An 18,959-nucleotide genomic window follows, 5' to 3' on the forward strand; every position below is an offset into this window, starting at 1 on the left:
AGACTCTTTCCTTTGTTCTCTCCATCCCCCCCAAAAAAGGATTTTTCTTTGTTTCAGCAGCTATTCACAAAACTTCTCCAGAAGTTCGTAAATTCTCACACAAATGAATTGCAGCAACTGCAGCTCAACTGAAGCTCTGTGCAAAGACACAATTTATATTCTTTTGTTTATAGCACTACTATCCTTCTGATGCTGTGAAAAGGCTGCTACAATCAGAGCATTTCTGTGGCATTCTTTTGCTTATCAACTCTTGCTTCTTCAGGATCCGACACAGTCTCTGGCAGACCTAGCTGCAGGATTCTAATGTTTTCACTAACAGTTCTTACCCTTTTCCCTCTTCTGGAGGCAGAGAGAGCAGAAGCAGAAAACGTTAAAATTCATAACCCAATGTATTTAGCTTAAACTGCTGAAATGCTTAAGTACCTTTGCCATGAAGGAGGAAAGTAGATAGGGCCGACAAGGGAAAAGACCGGACAAACAGCTTGGGCAATATCACACTGCTGTAGCTCCTTGCTTTAGCACACGGGAAGCACATTTATGAGCACTCTGACATCCATGAACATACATCCTAACCTTCCCAAAAACCTCATCTCCGTAACTCCAAATATTATGGACTGACTGCTGATCACTAAGCCTCTGTATCCTAAACGATTCTTCATGTGATATGAATTAATGACAAACAGATCACTAACCTACGTGCAGCCCATAGGGATGTTAACAAGAGGATGATGCCACAGTGTACAGTGGTCTTCCTCAGATGTTGTGCTACCAAAGACCCTGAAGTGCTTTTTTAGTCTTGAGGGAAAGAAAAAAAATGGCAAAACCTCAAGTGAGCTGTTTTTTATACTTAGTTCATTATCCTTAACAACTCTTTTCAATATTAAATATTTTAAAGGAAGATGAGTGAGACCCAGGGACAGTAATTTCTAGATTAAGAAGTTTATGCTTAATTCTGTCAGCCAGTGACTAGATGCTCACTGCCATTTTAATATGAAGGGTGACAATGGTGGTCTCTTGACTCGAATTGCACTTTTGGCTTTGACATCTTGTATTGAGGTGCTGCACATGCATTACCTTTCAGCTGAGTGTCCAAAGATTTCTGGATATCACCTCTCATGCAAATGAGTGCTCCTCTAGCCTCTGCCCTCCCTTATGCTGCCAATAATTCTCTATAGGCTCTCCCTCTGCCAACAAAGTAGTTCAACTTTCCACAGTTTTTGCCATAGGAGTAACTGCTGTCCATCACTTTAATTTTCTGTTGCTACAGCTGAAGCAACCTTAGCAGGATACAGAGAGAATGTGACTGTTAACAATATCACACATTTCTGTGCCTCTTAGTCTGTAATGTTCTATGAGCCAATGAAGTTAGTTTTGAGTCAGAGCAGCTAGTAAATTTAGACAGCAAAGTGTCAAGCATACACATATCAAAAAGATTTTTCCGTCTCATCTAAGTGTTGAATTCCATTCAACTGTGGAGTGTTTGAACTTCCTGCTCTTCTCTTAAAGACGTGTGGCACCTGAAATTTTTCCATCGCAGTCTTGATAATTTCCAAATCAGCATACATTAAGCTTCAGTACTACCACGGAACTCCAGGATAACCTGATCAATCTTTCCCCATTCTATCAAAGGCCTCTAATGCTACTGCGTATCAATATAGAAGAGTATTTCAGAGTATATCAGTTCGAAGGGGCCTTCTAGTCCAACTGCCTGACCACTTCAGGGCTGACCAAAAGTTAAAGCATGTTATTATTAACAGCATGAACTGCCTTCCAACTATTGATGCTTCACTGAAAATTCCCGTAGTCCATTTCTCAATAATCCCTCATGAGGGACATTGACAAGCAATTCTTCAGTCTTTTAACCAGAGTAAAAATTAAATATCCTACTAGACAAGTAATTATCTTTACTAAAGACACTGTCTTGCTTTATGCTTAATAAGATGTTCAGTTCTTTTGAAGGCATTTCAGATGGCTTTCAGAAGACCAAAATAATGTTTCCCTAGTCTTCCCAGGAATTAGTTTCTTGGAATTAATCAAGCATACTTATTAACTTCTTATTCTGACTGATTTAGAGTGGGTTACTTGACTTCTTTAGCACTTCAACTAATATGAAGATTCTTCAAAATCCATCAGTGATTCCAGCCAAGTTGATCTGTTCCTCTTAAAAAAGAATTGCTCACAACTACTCCTCTTTCAACTCACTTCCATGTACCACTCAGAGTCAGTCAAAATTATCAAGTATCTCCTGGTACAGAAGAAAATACAAGGTTTTTCCACATTCTGCATTTACATGAATCCACCTATTATGGCCTCAGGCTTACGTCAGTTTCTTACCAGAAGACTAGCAGGGTTTCAAAAGATAATTATAAGCTATCCTTATTTTCAATATATGACAATTTCTTACTTTTAATTATTATTTCTGCTTGAAAAATTGATGCTGAATTCACAGTTTTCCATTTTTGTATTTCGCTTTCTATACATTTTAAGTTCCTATTAAATCAGTGGGGCTAAAGCTCCATTATCTTAATACAAAAATGGTTCAGTTTTGCTATATTTATCTAAAATGCTTTTTTATAACTTTGGCATTGTCTTACATTCTTTGACTGCACTATGGCATGCTATAATTGATGTCAAATCCACAGTTTTAAGATACGCTTCACACAGAATCACAGAATTTTCAGAGCTGGAAGGGACCTCTAGAGATCATCTAGTCCAACTCCCCTGCTAAAGCAGGATTGCCCAGAGCACATTACTCAGGACCGCATCCAGGCGGGTCTTGAAAATCTCCAGAGAAGGGGACTCCTTAGACTGCTTAGATAACATATGTTGAATCAAGTATTTCAGTATCTTCATTTCTACTTCTGACCTATATAATAATTTGGGCAGCTGGCTCTAGGTGGTCCTGCTCGAGGAGGGGGGTTGGACCAGATGACCTCCAGAGGACCCTTCCAACCTCAACCATTCTGTGATATTTATCTACCGTACTTATCTCTATTATTTTTCTTTCCAGTTTTTCTCTAAATGCATCAAAATATTCTATCTTTCATATATTTATCTACACAGATTGTCTACCCAATACTCACAGAACACCATCACAACTAAACTCCTTCCACAGTTTGCATAAATTCAGATTTAAAAAAAAAACCAACACGTTTCTTTAGTACTTTTAACTCGGGATGTCTTGTCTTTTAAAAAAGCAAAGTTAAAAAAAATACAACTTCTGTCTTAACAAAATCCCCAAAAGCACTGGTACACAGAACACTCAAATCAAAGAACTGAGATGGAGAAGTCTCCTGATCTGCACTTGATTTCTGTTAGTTCATATTACTAAGGAAGAATGAGAGCAGTGAAAAACGGCAGAACATACAGGCACCGCTGATTACAGTAAATTGGAAAACACTGTTTTCACATGGGTAACAATGCACAGCAAAGCAAGAGTAAGAGTAGTTTCCCCTTCACTAAATCTTCATAGTGTGCAAAACCATTGAAGCACTTAAAAAAAAAATAAGAATAGTTCCCCTGCATCCCCCATTCAAGTTAGCAGAAAACACATGACATTTACCTGCTGGAGGAACACAGAAATATTTTGATGGACCTAACTGATTATTAAACAAAGTTACTGTTTAAGACATGGCTCTGATTCCCACTGGGGATGGAAAGCAGGTGGCAGAAGAGAGATGCAAATGTTACTCGGCTTTTACCTATCTGTGAATAATTTTATCTACACAAATTATCAGCCTTGGAAAATGCTAGTGAAAATCAGCACTGTTGCCTGTATAACAAACTGAACGCTGGCAAGGAAAAAACCAATGTTTTTATATTTAGTAATTGTGTTCATGTGGACAAGTAGAACATTGTAGAATTTTGTTATTTACAGAACTGCTTTACAGGTTCTGTATAAGTGTAATACAGAATGTGATACAGCCTGAAGCAGGATAGCAGGGGAAAAGATTTTTTATTTTACTATGCAAATCAATGTAAGAGGGAGAAAAAAGTAAGAGTAAAACCAGAAAATAAAATGCCAAAAGAAATTAAAGAATGAGAAAAAAAAACAGAGGAAGCAAAAACCAGACACAACAGGTATTCCTGCTTTTAAGAAAATTTTGTTTATTCACATTTGCTCCTACATTTACTAAATTTTATGAACATGTTCCATAAATTTGGGCTTGGGAAGTTGCAAAAAGTTCCTCATGGATTTAAGTGTGGCACATTACAGGAGTCCTGGAGAAAAAAGCCATTCCTATCTCAAGTTCAGAGTGAAGTTTTTAAAGAAAAATTAGGAAGCTGTATTAATTAAACATTTGAGAGTAAAAGCTTAAACCTCAATTTTTTTTTTTCTTCTAGGTTATTATCTACAAAAGGAGAAAGTTAAGTTTTGATCTACACAATTCTACTACTTCTGTTTTACCTGAGCAATTTTTTTTTACCTGCAAGTGTAACATGTAAAATTGAGGAGTAATACGGATTTAGCACACACAAAGCCCACCAGAAACTAGCCCCTTTTCAAACGAAACCAATTGTTTTGCAGAAATTCAAACCTAATGACTTGATGGTATGCTGATAAAAAACAAGTACTCACAGAAATATGAAATGCTGATATAAGTTAAATGAATGGTTCAAACTGAACATTTCAAAATTATTTTATGCAGTTTCACTTATGGAAGCTTTTCAAAGTCTGTGGTAACAAACTCTAAAACTACCTTAACTCACACCTATCTTTCTTAAAGATGTGGATGCAACACAAAACACGGGAAATGTTTCAATTAAAAACAAATACACTACCTACCAAATGATCTATATGAATGCTAACTATATGTGAGCTAGCAGAGTTTGCTGGAGTAGCCACTCAACTGCTCACCAGCATGCCTCTGGAAGAAGTACCCAACTGTGGCATCATTCTGAGAACATCCACTGAAGGGGAACCTGGGACATTGGAAGCATCTGTCCAATGGAAGCATTGGAAGCACTGCAGCTGTTGGGATGGTGTGAGAAGACTTTCCACCTGAATTGGGCCCAGATGTCACTCCAACTACTGTTCCATCTGGTGCAACCCCTACTCCAACCCCACTTGGCTTCCTGACCAATGTTCCCATGCATCATTTCTCTGGTCTCCTGCCAGGCCGCTTCATTCATGCCTAGGAAGACACATGGAATGCTCATTCCATGTAGAAAGGAAAAGTCTTGGTAACATAAAAGGCTTTCCCATGTATCTTTAAATATGCAGTTCTTATAATTAGGATTTTAAAAGCCCAAGCTATGTAAGTTCAATATTCATTGTCAAAATGTTTATTGATTGAAACTTTAAATTTTAAATACCATTACCAAACTAAGCCTCTAAGATAAACAAATAAAGTACCACCAATTTTTTTTTTTACAAGACAATATATTAATATGGTACAGTTCCATATATTATAAATGCTTGCCCACATATTTCCTTGCTAAAAACAATCAAAATATTCTTTTCAATCATAATGGCAGCAGTTTCTTTTACATTACTCACCATGATGTGTAAAACCAGCAATTCTATCATACCACTATGTCTGATTTTATACATTTGTAGACTATGAAGTAGCACAGAAAAACTAACTTCTCTATCTGAACTACACGTCATTCTTACAGTTTTTCTTTCAAATTTGTTAAGCTATGTAAGATTCTAACACAGTAATTGACATTAAACTTCTCTAACCCACGTGATAGTACATTTTGGCGTTTTAACAAAATAAAGATTTCAGGCTCAGATTAAAATGAAGTTTGCTGGCTCCTTTCTGAAGAATTTAAATCTTGGCTTTAAACAAGTATAAATGACAACAGCAAAAATATCTCTACAATCTTGACAAAATCCTCCACAGGAAAAAACAGCTGTCCCTGAACACATACACTTAATGACTTCCACAAATATTCTTAATGTACCATAACTGATGTATTATCAATCTTTTAGTATGTAAATGCACTTTAAGGCAAGAGGGCTACATATATAAAACCTCAAATATCCCCTACAACCTTAACCAAGTACTCTTTGGGGGGGGGGGGGGGGGGGAAGAATTTAAATTTTGAGTCCAAGAAACGTCTCACTTTTCATGCTAAACAACTATTAAGTCCAAACAATAAAGACTGACGTATATGGAAAGATATTTGATAAGAAAAGAACACTTAGGTATAAAGATGTAGACAGAAGATACCACAATCCTCTAATCCCTCTACACAACTACATTTTTAATCTAACCTTATCAACTACCAAATGTCCAATCTTTAGGGAAATATATAACATATAGATACATGGTAGAAGGATTTTTTTAAATAATCTTGAACAATTTTTGTTTTGTGAGTAACACATAAGATCTAAAGCTACTTTGTCTTATTAGTAGTATTACAGTAGATACTTGCTTATTGTCAAAATACCTTACTAACATCAGTTTTGCAACTTCTTCAGACTACGTGACTGACTTATCATTGTAGTATGCCCAGAACTGAAGTTTAAGCAATATATACTGGAATGGAGATAAACAGCAAGATATTTGAAAAATATGAGTCAAAACAGACAGACTCATTATTTTTAGCTCAACTACACAAAGTCATCTCCATCAAGCCTAGCTTTGTATTTAATAAATATGCAAGTGTAAAGACTTACGGAACTAAACACACCGACTCAAGTTTCAAAAATTCACTTCCCCTTTGAAGAGATTAGTTGGCAAATTTTGTATGAAACTTCAGACCAGCCACACAAACAAAGAAAAAACGTATACAACTAATTCAATACACTTCTCAAAGTTCTTCCTGGAAATAACATGGATGAAATCTAAGAGCAAAGTTATGAACATAGGCCTGACACAACCCTTATTTCCATTAGGATTTACATGCTGAGAGCTTTATAATGAAAAGAGAGACAACCAGACCTATTACTTGTAACTGAGAGTTTTGCCAATACCTCAATATCACTGATGAAGCAAGAGGTAACCTATCTTAGAATTGTATAAAAAACTAAAATTGAAAATAAACAAAATTACCAAATGCACACCAGATTACTTAGTCCAATGTATACAAATATATGTAAAATATTTGTAAAAATCTTCCTTTTAGAAAGGCTGCAGGTGTGATATTTAGCACAGCCAGTAGAGGATGAAGAATCATATCACCGCTTTTAAAGTTTAGTGGAAATAGATGCATATACAGAACAGTTAGCAAAAATATAATCTTTAAAGATATTGCTAGAGATGACATCTGGTCTTCATTTGTAAGCTAAACATTTCATATACCAGCTTGAAAAGCTCTTGCCTGCTATTCTAAAAGCCATAGCAGGTACTCTGAGTGGAATTCAAACTAAATCTTGCTATAAAGCTTCAGTATGCAAGACATTATTATAAAATAAACTTTATACAACTTGTTTGAAATTACACCCAAGCAGCTAGAACTGAACATGTTTATACGTTCTGATGTCATTTATAACTCTTTTCCACTATATGACTGTGCAGTGCCTCCAACTTCATTATTAGAAGCACTACATAACTAGTATTTGTTGTTATGGGCGGAGAAAACAAGCTTTTAAAGGAAAAACTTCTTGTCCCATTTCTGAGACAAGAGCCTGGGCACTGGCTTTGTGACAACACTGGAATGGTTGCATTGTGTGGAATAATCACGACAACAGCTATGTTATGGGTGGGGAAAATTCACATTAGATGAGGTAAGCATTTTCAACTACATTTATTGAAGAGAAGAGAAAGAAGATTGATAACTCTCTCACATACCTATACATGTAATACACATAAAGAGAAGTGTTTATAAAGCATGTCTACAATTTTATGTTGTTTCCTTTGTAGAGTTTCTATTAGAAACTGTTTTTAAAGACAACACAATGTATTAATGCTTGTTTCACAGGAGATACCCAACACAGAAAGAATTTAACATTCAAGAAAATTTAGGTTTCTTTTTACTGCAATGGACAGTGAATTTTTATATAATTCCACACTCAAAAAGAAGCTTGAAGACATACAAGCAGGAATTCAAACCCTCTAGTGGATTACTTGCCTCTGTGTATAAAAATTTGGTCTAATCATTGTGGGGTTTTAGAAACCACTACAAAGAAAAAAAAAAAGAAGTTATCAAGAACGCTTTTACAAAATTCTACATATGCCAATTATTCCATGCACACTCACATATCACTAAATCAATGTGGAAATATATATCTAAAAGGGAACTAAAAAGTGCTGTTTAAAATCAGATCTAGTTCACAGTATTCAACAAGCTAATGTCCTGTTAACATACTTGCCCCAAACATCTGCAATATCTGGCCCAGTAAGAACACTGCAACGAAACATTTGAGAGAGCAAATCTTGAGGAAAACACGTACACAAAGCTTTTACTGTGCACTGCAATCCTACATAAGATTTAATACATACTCTCATAATAAGAGGTATCTTTTGTAGAAGACAGGCAAGTACAACTTTTTCAGCCAACTGCTTCTTGCACTATTGGCTCAATCATGATACCAGATAAGATTATATTATTCAGCACCGTGCCAATATCCATAACATAGAAGAAAAATATTAAGTACTATAGGAAAAAAGTACCATTCCCTATTAATGAAGAAAAAATGCTATTCAAATTACATGGACTTTCCTACATGCAATATCCACATAATAAACTGCATTATCAAGCAGTTTCTCACATGCATTTGCCTACTAACCATTCTCCTGGGACAAATTCCAAATTTTCAACTCTCTGAACACTTCAGAAAACTGTCAGGTGATTTAGTGTCATTTCTACACATATAACCCAAACTACACCACCACTAAATTATCATTTCCCTTTTTATCTGTTTCCTTCTCCCACCTACCTAACATATCTATATTCGCATTTACACCAATTGAGCTGTACACCAGAGAATAGTAGACAATAATTCTCTCAGCTTCTGAACAAAACTATTACTGTTGTTAACATTCGGTTTTAAACGTAGACATGACTAAATATAACAAAATACTATGTTTCATATGTAAAAATGGTAACATGGGGCCATAATTATATTTCAAATGCATTCATATCCCACATACCTGAAGAGCTACACCATCAACTCATGCTAACTCAAAAGGCCTGATCTCTCAGTTGAGATGCAACAAAGACTTCGGTAAAAGAGAAACTAAAATAAATCTGAAAGGATTTTGTTAACATGTAGCATATAAGTGACAAAGAATTAGGCGATATAAGAAGTTTTACCAATTCTCATTTGCAATGGCCTATATAGCTCATACACGGCTACACCACTCAAGAAAAAGCATTCCAAGATCAGCTGATAAAACCTCCTTACCCCATCATGTATAAAACATGCTACACATTTCGGTGTTAAACCATCTTGCTTCAAACAGTAAACCAGAAAAAATATAAAGCGTCCCGAGTATATTAATTTTCTCTCAAGGAATTAAGAATCTGAAGTTATGAAATATACGAAAGAGAACAATGCAAAAAAAAAAAAAAAAACCAAACCAAACCAAACTAAAATCCTTGTACAACGACTGCCAAGGAGATTAAAACCCAAACTGTTGGTTGTAAGCACACTCCACTCAGGGCAGCTGGCATTTTCTTCAACTTTTTGTTATTGTTGTCTACGCAGTCACATTAGAAGAAAAATTAAAACCTAACACCTCATTGTGTGCTATCAACTACCACAAGCATTCGGCCTCCTCGCTCCGCCCTCAGAAAGCAGTCATTATCCTTAAAAGCATTAAAAAAAAAAAAAAAAAAAAACCCAAAAAAAACCACACACACACCAAAAAACGTAGTGCAAGTTTTCACGCTCTCGGTACATTTAAACAAAGCCCATTTCACCCAAATTCCGCAGGCAGGCAGCCGTCCGCGGGGCTGCCGAACCCACTCCCCCACGTCCCCGGCTCCTCACGGCGCTCGGTACCGGAGCCCATTGTACCACAGCGCGGCGCGTCCCTACCGCCCCCCGCCCCCACCCACCTCCCCGGGGCCTGCCACACGCTCCCGTCTCCCTCACGCGTGTACCGGTACCTCTCCCACCTGAACCCCCCCGCCCCGAGGGCCCTGTGTCGCGTCCACCCCCCACCCCCGGACTTCTCTCAGGCACCAACTTCTCCCCCCACCCCCCTGCTGGGATGGAAACTGCTCCCCGAGCCCCCGCTCCCCCCAGCTCGCCCAGAACACACAATGCCTGTCCGTCCCCGCCAGCACCGCCGCCGCCCGCCCGCCCGCCCCCCTCACACCGCCTCCCCTTCCCGGCGCTCCCTCCCCACCTCGGCGCCGCTCCCCGGCGAGCCGGGAGGACACAAAGGCGGAGAGGCGCGGGCGGCCGCCGAACAGGCCCCGCGCCGCCCGGTGACCTGCCACAACATGGCCCCCTCCCGCCCTCCTTCTCCCCTCCCTCTCCTCTCCTCTCCTCTCCCCTCCCCTCCCTCGGCGCGCAGCCGAGGCCGGAGACAAAAGGGGGCTGGAGGAAGGGGGGGCCCGCCCGCCCGCTCCGCCCGCCCGCGGCCTAGCCAGCGCGGCCCCGGCCCCCGCCGATACTCACGGGCTGGCTGGCGGCGCTGCTCGCTGCGATGGAGCCGGAGCGGGCGCTGGGACACCCCTGCCCGCCTGCCGCCCCCCTCCACCACCTCCTCCTCCTCCTCCTCCTCCCTCTCGGCGCCTCTCCTTCCTGCCTCCCCTCCCCCCCGTCGGCGGCGAGGGGCTCACAACAACATGGCGGGAGGGCGAGCCCGGCGCGCACGGAGGGAGAGGGACAGCGAGAGCGCGGCAAACCTCCCCCCGCCCGGGCCGCCGCCGCCGCCGCCGCCGCCGCCGCTCGCCCCTGCCGCCGCCACAGCGCATGCGCGCCCCCGCCCGGGAGGGAGAGCGAGGCGGCGGCGGCCCCCGGCCCCTTCCGCCACGCGCCGCGCATGCGCCGCCGCCCCGCCCTCCGCCCATCAGCGCGGCCGCGGCGGTTCGGGCAGCCACCGGCCCCTTCCCTCCCGCCAAACAAACCGGCTGAAACACGGCTTGTGGTGGTGGTGGTGGTGGTGGTGTTTTCGTTTGGTTTTTTTTTTGTGTGTTTTTTTTTCTCGTTTTCCCCTCTGTTTCATTTTTCGCCTCCCGGGGGGGGGAGTGGTGGCGGCAGGCGGTGCCCGCCCGGAGGCCGGGGGTGAGGAGACAAAGGCGAGGCCCCGGTCTCGGGGTACCCGACCAGTCCTGAGGGCCTCGCTGCCAGCGCCGCCCGCGGGCCAGGCTGCCTGGGGCTTACCGTAAACAGAAACGCGTCACCGGAGTTATTAATTAACTGCTGTGCCGGTAGCTGCTGCGCGATGCGTTTGGGAAAAGAGTCGATTATTTCCTTCCCTCGAGAGAGTTAAACACAGGATCTCAGATACAGCTGCGTGGTTGCCGTTGGTAAATACCGTACTGGATGCTAGTAAACACTGCTAGTGATGGGTTTTAATAGCCTCGCTCGATAAGAGCATAAATTCTTATTTAGCAGCTTCTGCTAAAGAGAGGGAGCTCTGCCTGTGAGTGACGATTTAAAATATGGTTTTCACAAGGAAATCCTCTATTACGCCTTTTTACCAGTTTTTAAAGGGAGTTGGGTTAGGGAGTATTCCATTTCAGGAAGCGGCACGCAGATGCCATGCACAGATCAAACCTGCAGACGAAACCTGGTTATCAGTCCTCCGGGGGCTGTTCCAAACCCTGCTACCAGCCGTTTTTTTCTGTAGGCAGAGGGAGGAAGGCTCTGCCAGTGCCAGGGACCTGTTCAGGGTATGGCAGGGAGGGAGCGGGCGAGTTGGGGTGCAGGAATACCGGGTGTACCAGTGCTATGGCTGGTGGCAGCAGTCGTGGGGATGAGATGTCTGTGACTAGCAACTGCGTTTGTAAAAATAGAGATGTCTCGAAGGAAAAACCCTCGCTGTTTTCAGTATTTGTAGTCATGGTTAAAAACATGAAAGTTCCCAGCTCTTGGTAAAGATAGAAGCGTTTTCCCAAGACATGAAAATGATTTCTTCGGCTTCATGCTAGTCAGCCAAGTACCCAGACGCCTGCAGTCCGCTGCTGCTCGTGTGGCTAATCCCGGTGATCCCTAGTGTCCTGCCCTGCTGCCACCTTTGGGCTGTCTACAGGGAGGCTACAGGGCTGAAAAGCCAATTCCTTTGCTTATTCAAGGAGAGAAGGTCTCTTAAGTCACAGCCTCCAAGTCGGCCCTTCCCTTCATGGAGACTGGCTGAGACTGAAGAAAACCCTGTTATGTTCATGCCATCCTGAACACTTACAGCAGTTTGTCTATGTTACTCCATCTCTCCAGCTCAGACCTTTTTGGGGTCCCTGTTTGTCCTGCATAATTCTGATCAATGTTTGTATAAAGCATTAAATGCTCGGGAAGAGCTCAGCATGTATTTGGTAAGCATATGCTTGAAGGATTTCTACATTGGCCTGCTCCTCAGTACTGGAAAACCCAACCTGATCAAAAACCAGAAAAATGTTTACATGCAATCAGTTTGGGATTTGAGCTGAGAAATATGATTATTTGGTTATTTGCTAAAGTATTTTTCTGAAAAAGCACAAAATATTCCACTACCACATGCCTCACAATTTCATAAGGGCACTAAAGTTTTTGGCTGACTCTACAATAGTTCAAGAAAAGCCTTTCTTCTGAATGGAAACTTTAAAAGTAGTTAATACTTTAGATAACTTAACTTGGTATCACTCCATTACAAAATGCTTTTCCTTGCTATTCCTTTTTTAAGGAGGTTTTAAGAGCTGACTGGGCTTTGCTTACACTCCAAATGGTTCTAATAAACTCCATTAACAGTTACGCTTTGGTTTTTTTTTCTGTCAATAAGCACCCTCAATGAAAAATCCTGAAGAACTATCATTTTGTGATTTGTATGTGTAGTAGCCAAAATTGAGTAATGATGTAATAAATGTAGAGTCTACAGTTTAGAAAAGTAGCCAAGGATATGGAAAACCTGGATGCTGTTGCCTTCCTCCACAGTCTTCCTACAAGACATTGGGCAAGGTACTTAATTGAAGAGCACTCACAGAAATTGAAAGCTGCAGTCCTAACCACCCCCACTCAGCTGCTCTCTAATCTTGAAGAGGTCTACATTTTCTAAAGCCACAAACTTTGGGACCTAAAACTCTCTACGTGAACAAAATTGTCCTGCTGTGCTGTGACATCCACTTTCCCCAGCAGTTTTGACGGACAGTGCTGTTAGATCTACAAGGGTAGCAAATAATTAAAACCAAGTTATTCCTCCATGGAAATGAAAAAAACCTAGATGTGGTAGACCTTCTCAAAGCCTCTCCAGAAAAGATGCAGGTACCTACAGAAGGTTGCACTCTTATAAAACAAAGTGTGCAACACCCTTTACTCCCAGGACTGGGGAGGACCCAGATTTAAACTGAAAGAGGGTAGATTTAGATTAGATATTAGGAAGAAATTCTTTACTGTGAGGGTAGTGAGACATTGGAACAAGTTGCCCAGAGAGGTTGTTGAGGCCCCATCCCTGGAGGTGTTCAAGGCTAGGCTGGTTGGGGCTTTGAGCGACCTGGTCTAGTGGGAGGTGTCCCTGTGCATAGCAGGGGGGTTGGAACTAGATGATCTTTAAGGTCCCTTCCAACACAAGCCATTCTATGATTCCATTATTTGATTCCTTTGCTCAAGATTCACAGGTCTGACTTTCTAAGAGAGAGCCCCAAAAATCAGCAAACTACTTTGGCTGCCCTGTGCTGCAGCTGGGCTCTTCTGCAGAGAAGACCAAGGTCTTCATCTCAGGTCTGCTACTTAATAGTCTTGCTGGCCTTGCAGTCATAGAAACGTAGAATGGTTTGGGTTGTAGGGGACCTTTAACGGTCCTCTAGTCCAACCCCCAAGTCTAACTACCTGCAGTCTAATCCTCAGTCAAACCACCATCTTACTGCTTAAGAGGAACAGTCATAAATAGGTGACCCTCTCTCAGTTCTCTGAAATAGCAACTGCAGTTAACTACCTACCACCTCCACAGAAGGACAGCACTGCAGCTGAGAAGGAATTAGAGCTATCTGTGCAGGTAGGGCCCCGGAATGGTGGTTTATGTCGTTAGCATGTCCCTTGTTACCTACATCTCTCTAAAATATGCTGATCTGGATGTATGTTTCATGTGTTTACAGGAGCAGATCCAGTTCTGAAGTCATTAATTTTCCCACTTACTGCATAGCAAATCTATGCACCCAATGCACAATTCTGGATTCCACTTTGTCAACAGACATACAATTAATTAATTAAAAAAATCAGCGAGCCTGAAATATATTGCTATAGGAATAGGCTGGCACTTCATGGTTTTGGCCAGCAGTGACCATAATATGTAGGAGGGTTCACTGAGATGAGAACTCTGGCCCAGTGGGCCAAGTGTCCCCTTTGGCTAAGCCTCTGCCTGGGGCCTCAGGGAAATGTGCTTACAAGATGCAGACTCTTCATACAGAGGGACTTTTCCACCCACGCATCTTTTTGCCCGACCACTGCTTCACAAACACAGCCTTTCCCTGCCGTAACCATTCACCATGCCAACTCGGGGTTGACTCTTCTATTGCTTTTGACCACATAACCTGTTCATTAACCTGCTGTATCTCCTTGTACCGATACTGCTGCGTCTCCTGCTGCTGTGCCTCCTTGTACCGATACTGTTGCCTTAATTCCTACAAGCTTCACAGCCTATTCCTGTCTCAACCCTCTCTCTTCCGATACAGAAACATTTGGCCCACTATATGCAACTGCATCCATTACCCAATTTTAATGTTTAAAACTACACATCTTTAAGCTTTTTTTCCCACGTGTGGGAAGAACTCTTTGGAGTTACCTTAGCCTCCTTCAGATTTTCCACTTAATGCGCAAAATGGTATAAAAAGACCTTCCTTTAGTATGATTCCTGTAAAACCATTTGCAAACAGCCAGGCTCTCAGCGTGCTGAAAAGCCCAGTCTGCTCTATTGCTGTGGGACTGTTTCCATTTGTTTCCCCTACCTGTCTGTGCAACTGTAAGTTTCTTCAAGGAAGACCATCTATTCTGTTGGGTTTTCTTTGGACTAGCTACCAACTGGCATAATGTACTGAGCTAGTGCAAATGAGAACGCTTCTGTTTAGGACCAACAGAAAAATCACAGCTGAATTATAACACATTTTTTCACTAATCCCATTTTTAGGCTTACTTGTTACTATACTACCGTTTTAAAATGCAAGGAGGCTGACTTGCCATTCAGGTACATGGTCATTGCTCCTGTCGACATGATCAGCTTGTCCAAAGAAGCTGGTCTGCGAGAGGTTTAAGAAAACGCATGAGAGGAGGTGTCAGCGAATGTATTGCGCAGCCCTGCAGCATGGATCTTCATGAACTTGTCCCGAGAAAGAAGTGTCTCTGGTGGAAGTGCTTTGCTAAGTAAGTCTCTGCTCGAATGGCCAAGAAGGTGTCAGCTGAAGACTCGTTTCACCGGCAAGACAGCTTTCGTCCCTGAGTCATTCACCCTCTCATAATTAGCTGAGGTATAAACAAACTTCATAAATGTACCTCAGAGTCACAACCACCAGAGACGGTCATTGTAACAGAACAAGAGTAACTAATGGCATCACTTCATGTACATGAATGTGAATAGCTTTGGAGCGGCAAAGCCAGAGATAACGCCAGCTGTTTTTTAGATTCGCATTCACTTGGTTCACAATAGAGCGGCTATCAATGCTTATCTTAAGAAAAAAGCCTGCCTGTCTCAACAGAAGTATATTTTTCTTTCCAGTGGAGAATTAAGTTCCAGGAACTCTTCATGACGAATGCAGACTGTGGCTTTTGGAACCGAAGATCACATATTATGCTCAGTACAAAGAACGAAACCTCAAAGATGAGCATCGAATTGATTCTCACTCATTTCATGCATTAAGCAGTAATGAGTAAACATTCTAATTTCTAAAAAGTTAAAGAAGTTCAAAGAAATAGGCAACAGAAGTAATCACAGGAGCTCTGAATAAAACGCAGTTTTGGTTTTTTTTCCCACTTAGAAGAGGATGGTTCAGCCATATCAGAACAAAGCAGAGTGGGCAGAATGCAGAATTTTTTTTCTCTCCCCTAAGGAAAACCATTCTAAGAATCCTAAAAGCGTATCCAGAAGTTTTAATTTTGTTGCATAAAGTCTGACCAACTTAGCTTGCATGAACTAGAAATTCTCTCTATTTTCAAAAGTAAGAAGCCGTATTACAGAGGATAAACCAGAAGAAAGATCTGCAACAATGTGCTTATATAATTTCTCTCATCTTAGGTTCATCAACACCCTTCTACCTGTTGCTGTGCCAAACACCGATCCTCCTAATTCAGCAGGTTCTTCTGATAAGGCTCTGAAGAAGCAGCCCAGCACTGAGCGGACTTTGCTTAGGTCTGTGGTCATCTCTGCTCTTGCGATATAATCACTAGACTATAAATTTTTCTTCTCTCTTAATCAAACCTGAAGCTCCCCAGAATTTGCTGTTCTTACACGGTGTCAAGGGGGCCGACCGCAAGCAACAAGACACGTCTACATGACTGGAGATACCATTTGAATACCAAAGCACAGCCAAGCCCTGTCCGCTCAGGGCCAGTTAAGACCCCGGTTCTGACTAACCGTTGTAGCATGGAGACATACCCACTGGCCCCCATTTCCACGTAGAGAACCCAAACCTTATTCTATGCCAAACGTGCCTTCAGAGCAACAAGGCGTAGCGCAGTGAACGTACAGCGCCGGAGAGCTATTCAGGAAGGGAAATCCTAGCTTGCTTCCTGAGCATAAACAAAATGGTTGAGCACTGTAATGCTGAAAAGTAGGTGTCAATGTTATGCATGTATTGCATAAAGTATTACATAAAAAGCGACGGTGTGTTCATACATGTGTGGGCTTACCTTTAATTATATCTGCAGGTTTTACAGACTTCTAAAGTACCTCTTCTGCTTCCAGTGCATCCCTCTCCCTAGGCAGCTGGTCAAATGCAGAACGAAACAAAAAAGTCATCGAGCTGAAATAGTGTGTTTTTTAATATTGCCAAAATTCAAGTTCTGTTTCTGAGTCAGCTCTCCCTGCCCTTGCAGAACAGGACCCCTTGTCTGCCGCTAATCTCCTATCAGGGTCCAACAGCCGTTTGTGCATCCGCGCCCCGCGGTGCCGGGGTGGGGACCCAAGGGTGAGCCTGCGGCTGCTCCGCAGGAGAATGGGAGAGGCAGGGCCAGAAGGAAGGGCAGCACACTGTTTTTCTGCAGGAGCTGTTGGGGGAGGAACCCACCACCCACCCAGCTATACCTCTGCTGTTCCTGTAACACTGGGAGCAAAGCGCTTTGCGAGTGGGAAGCAGAGATTAGCCGTTCAAACGGGAATAATCAATTCCCGTTTCCCAGGGAAGAGGAAAAGCAGGCACCAGACTCCCCCCCCGCAGCCTGCTGCTTGCTTTGCCTACTGGTTTGAGCTGGGTCCAGACGGAAATCCAGTTCAGCTGGAAAACTTCTTCCTCCTTCATAACACATCCTGTTAGTGGACTGCAAAACAGGAAGTTTGTATGTGTAAATATGAGTGCCTTTCCACCCATTCTGGCTAAGAATTAGAAGACAGCATCTGTAGATTCATCCAATTTGCGTTCAAGAAAACAATACTACTGCAGAGTGATTCTTGGCCATCGTCATTACGTCATGAATACATCAGCTTGACTGCATCACTGACAAGGGCAGTGAGGGAGCTCTGATCTGGGACCAGACAGGGTCCTCCAAGCCTTTAAGCACAGTTCCTCATACAAGCTCAAATGAAAATTTACCAAATGGAATTAAAACCTGGTCCCATCTCCCACACATATTTCCCCTGGAAGGCCAAGAAAAGATGTGTAATCCATTTCATCCTTCCTTTTATTCATATCTATTTATAACTTTAAACCAAAGCATACAGATGGGAGTAATTACAATCTCAACACATCACTATCTTCCTGAGATCATTAGTTTTTCTATTGGTAAAATTGTACAAGATGAAGCATGAGCTGCAAAATACATGTTTGTTACAACTTCATAAAGCACCAGCCGGAGATATAGAGGGTCATAACCTATGTGACTTTTCCAAGCAAACATTATTTTTTTTTGTCTCTGATAGTTGGCAGAGTCAAAGTGAGGTTATAATTAAACAGTGTTAAAATTAATCCCTTTTCCTAGCTTTTTGAGAAGCTAGGCAGTAATGGCACAGAGACAGGCTGAGTTCCCTTGTCCCTGACTAAGCTTATCCCGGGAGATAACTTCCCAGTGCCCTAAACATGGTCCAGAGCCCGTTGTACAGCCTGTACATGCTCCACAAATGACATGTTTTGGGCACGTAGGGGCAAAGCCTGACCTTGGGCGGGCCGTGACTGCATGCTGAAGCACATCCCACCCCACCGTGGGGGCAGAGTAGTGGGAGGGTGATCTGCCCCACGCGTGTTGCCCTCAGTCAGTGGGGTGCGGGGATAAACCCACCCGGCCCCCACCCTGCCCTTCATGCTGTGACCGAGAGAAAGCAAACAGGCAGGGGCAGCACAGAACACTTTCAGGAGCTGCTGCAAGCGGTATTAATCTATTTTTGTTCCTGGCTACAGTTTTTGGAGTGTCTTTCCTGGTCCCCCCCACAGGTCCTCTGCTCTACTACTCTACCAAAGCTGGATGCTCCCTCCCTTTTGCCCCAGCCAATTAAGAAAAAGAAGAGGCAGGAGGGCAAATAGCCACCTGCTCGGTTGGGTCGTTGGGAGGAAGATGCTGTTGCAGCAGCAGCGGGGTGGGCTGGGGAAGGGACCTGCCTTCTGTGGGCCTTCAATGTCACGTCTGGTCCAGGGTTTCATTAGAAAATAGGTACCAGTTTGGGTGAAATCTTTCAGGCACTAAGTTAAGTACCTTCAGTTACTATGTCCCCTCTTCACCTAAGAAAACCTGGAATTGTTTGGGCGAGTGTTACTGTGATGTTTTTGACAAGAACCATATAGAGAAC

General features: G+C 42.4%; 1 protein-coding gene across 3 annotated transcripts in view; it reads right to left on the reverse strand.

Moving 5' to 3' along the window:
- PUM2 (pumilio RNA binding family member 2) overlaps nt 1–10,593 on the reverse strand; it is a 70,007-nt gene extending 59,414 nt beyond the window's left edge. For all 3 annotated transcript variants that reach the window (XM_082481842.1, XM_082481841.1, XM_082481843.1), the window contains exon 1: nt 10,523–10,593. The gene's annotated coding sequence lies outside the window, so the exon portion shown is untranslated. The remainder of the gene's footprint in view (nt 1–10,522) is intronic.
- Nucleotides 10,594–18,959: the final 8,366 nt, after the last annotated feature.

This window comes from Vanellus vanellus, assembly GCF_965231255.1.
Source record: "Vanellus vanellus genome assembly, chromosome: 3".
Taxonomy (NCBI): domain Eukaryota; kingdom Metazoa; phylum Chordata; class Aves; order Charadriiformes; family Charadriidae; genus Vanellus; species Vanellus vanellus.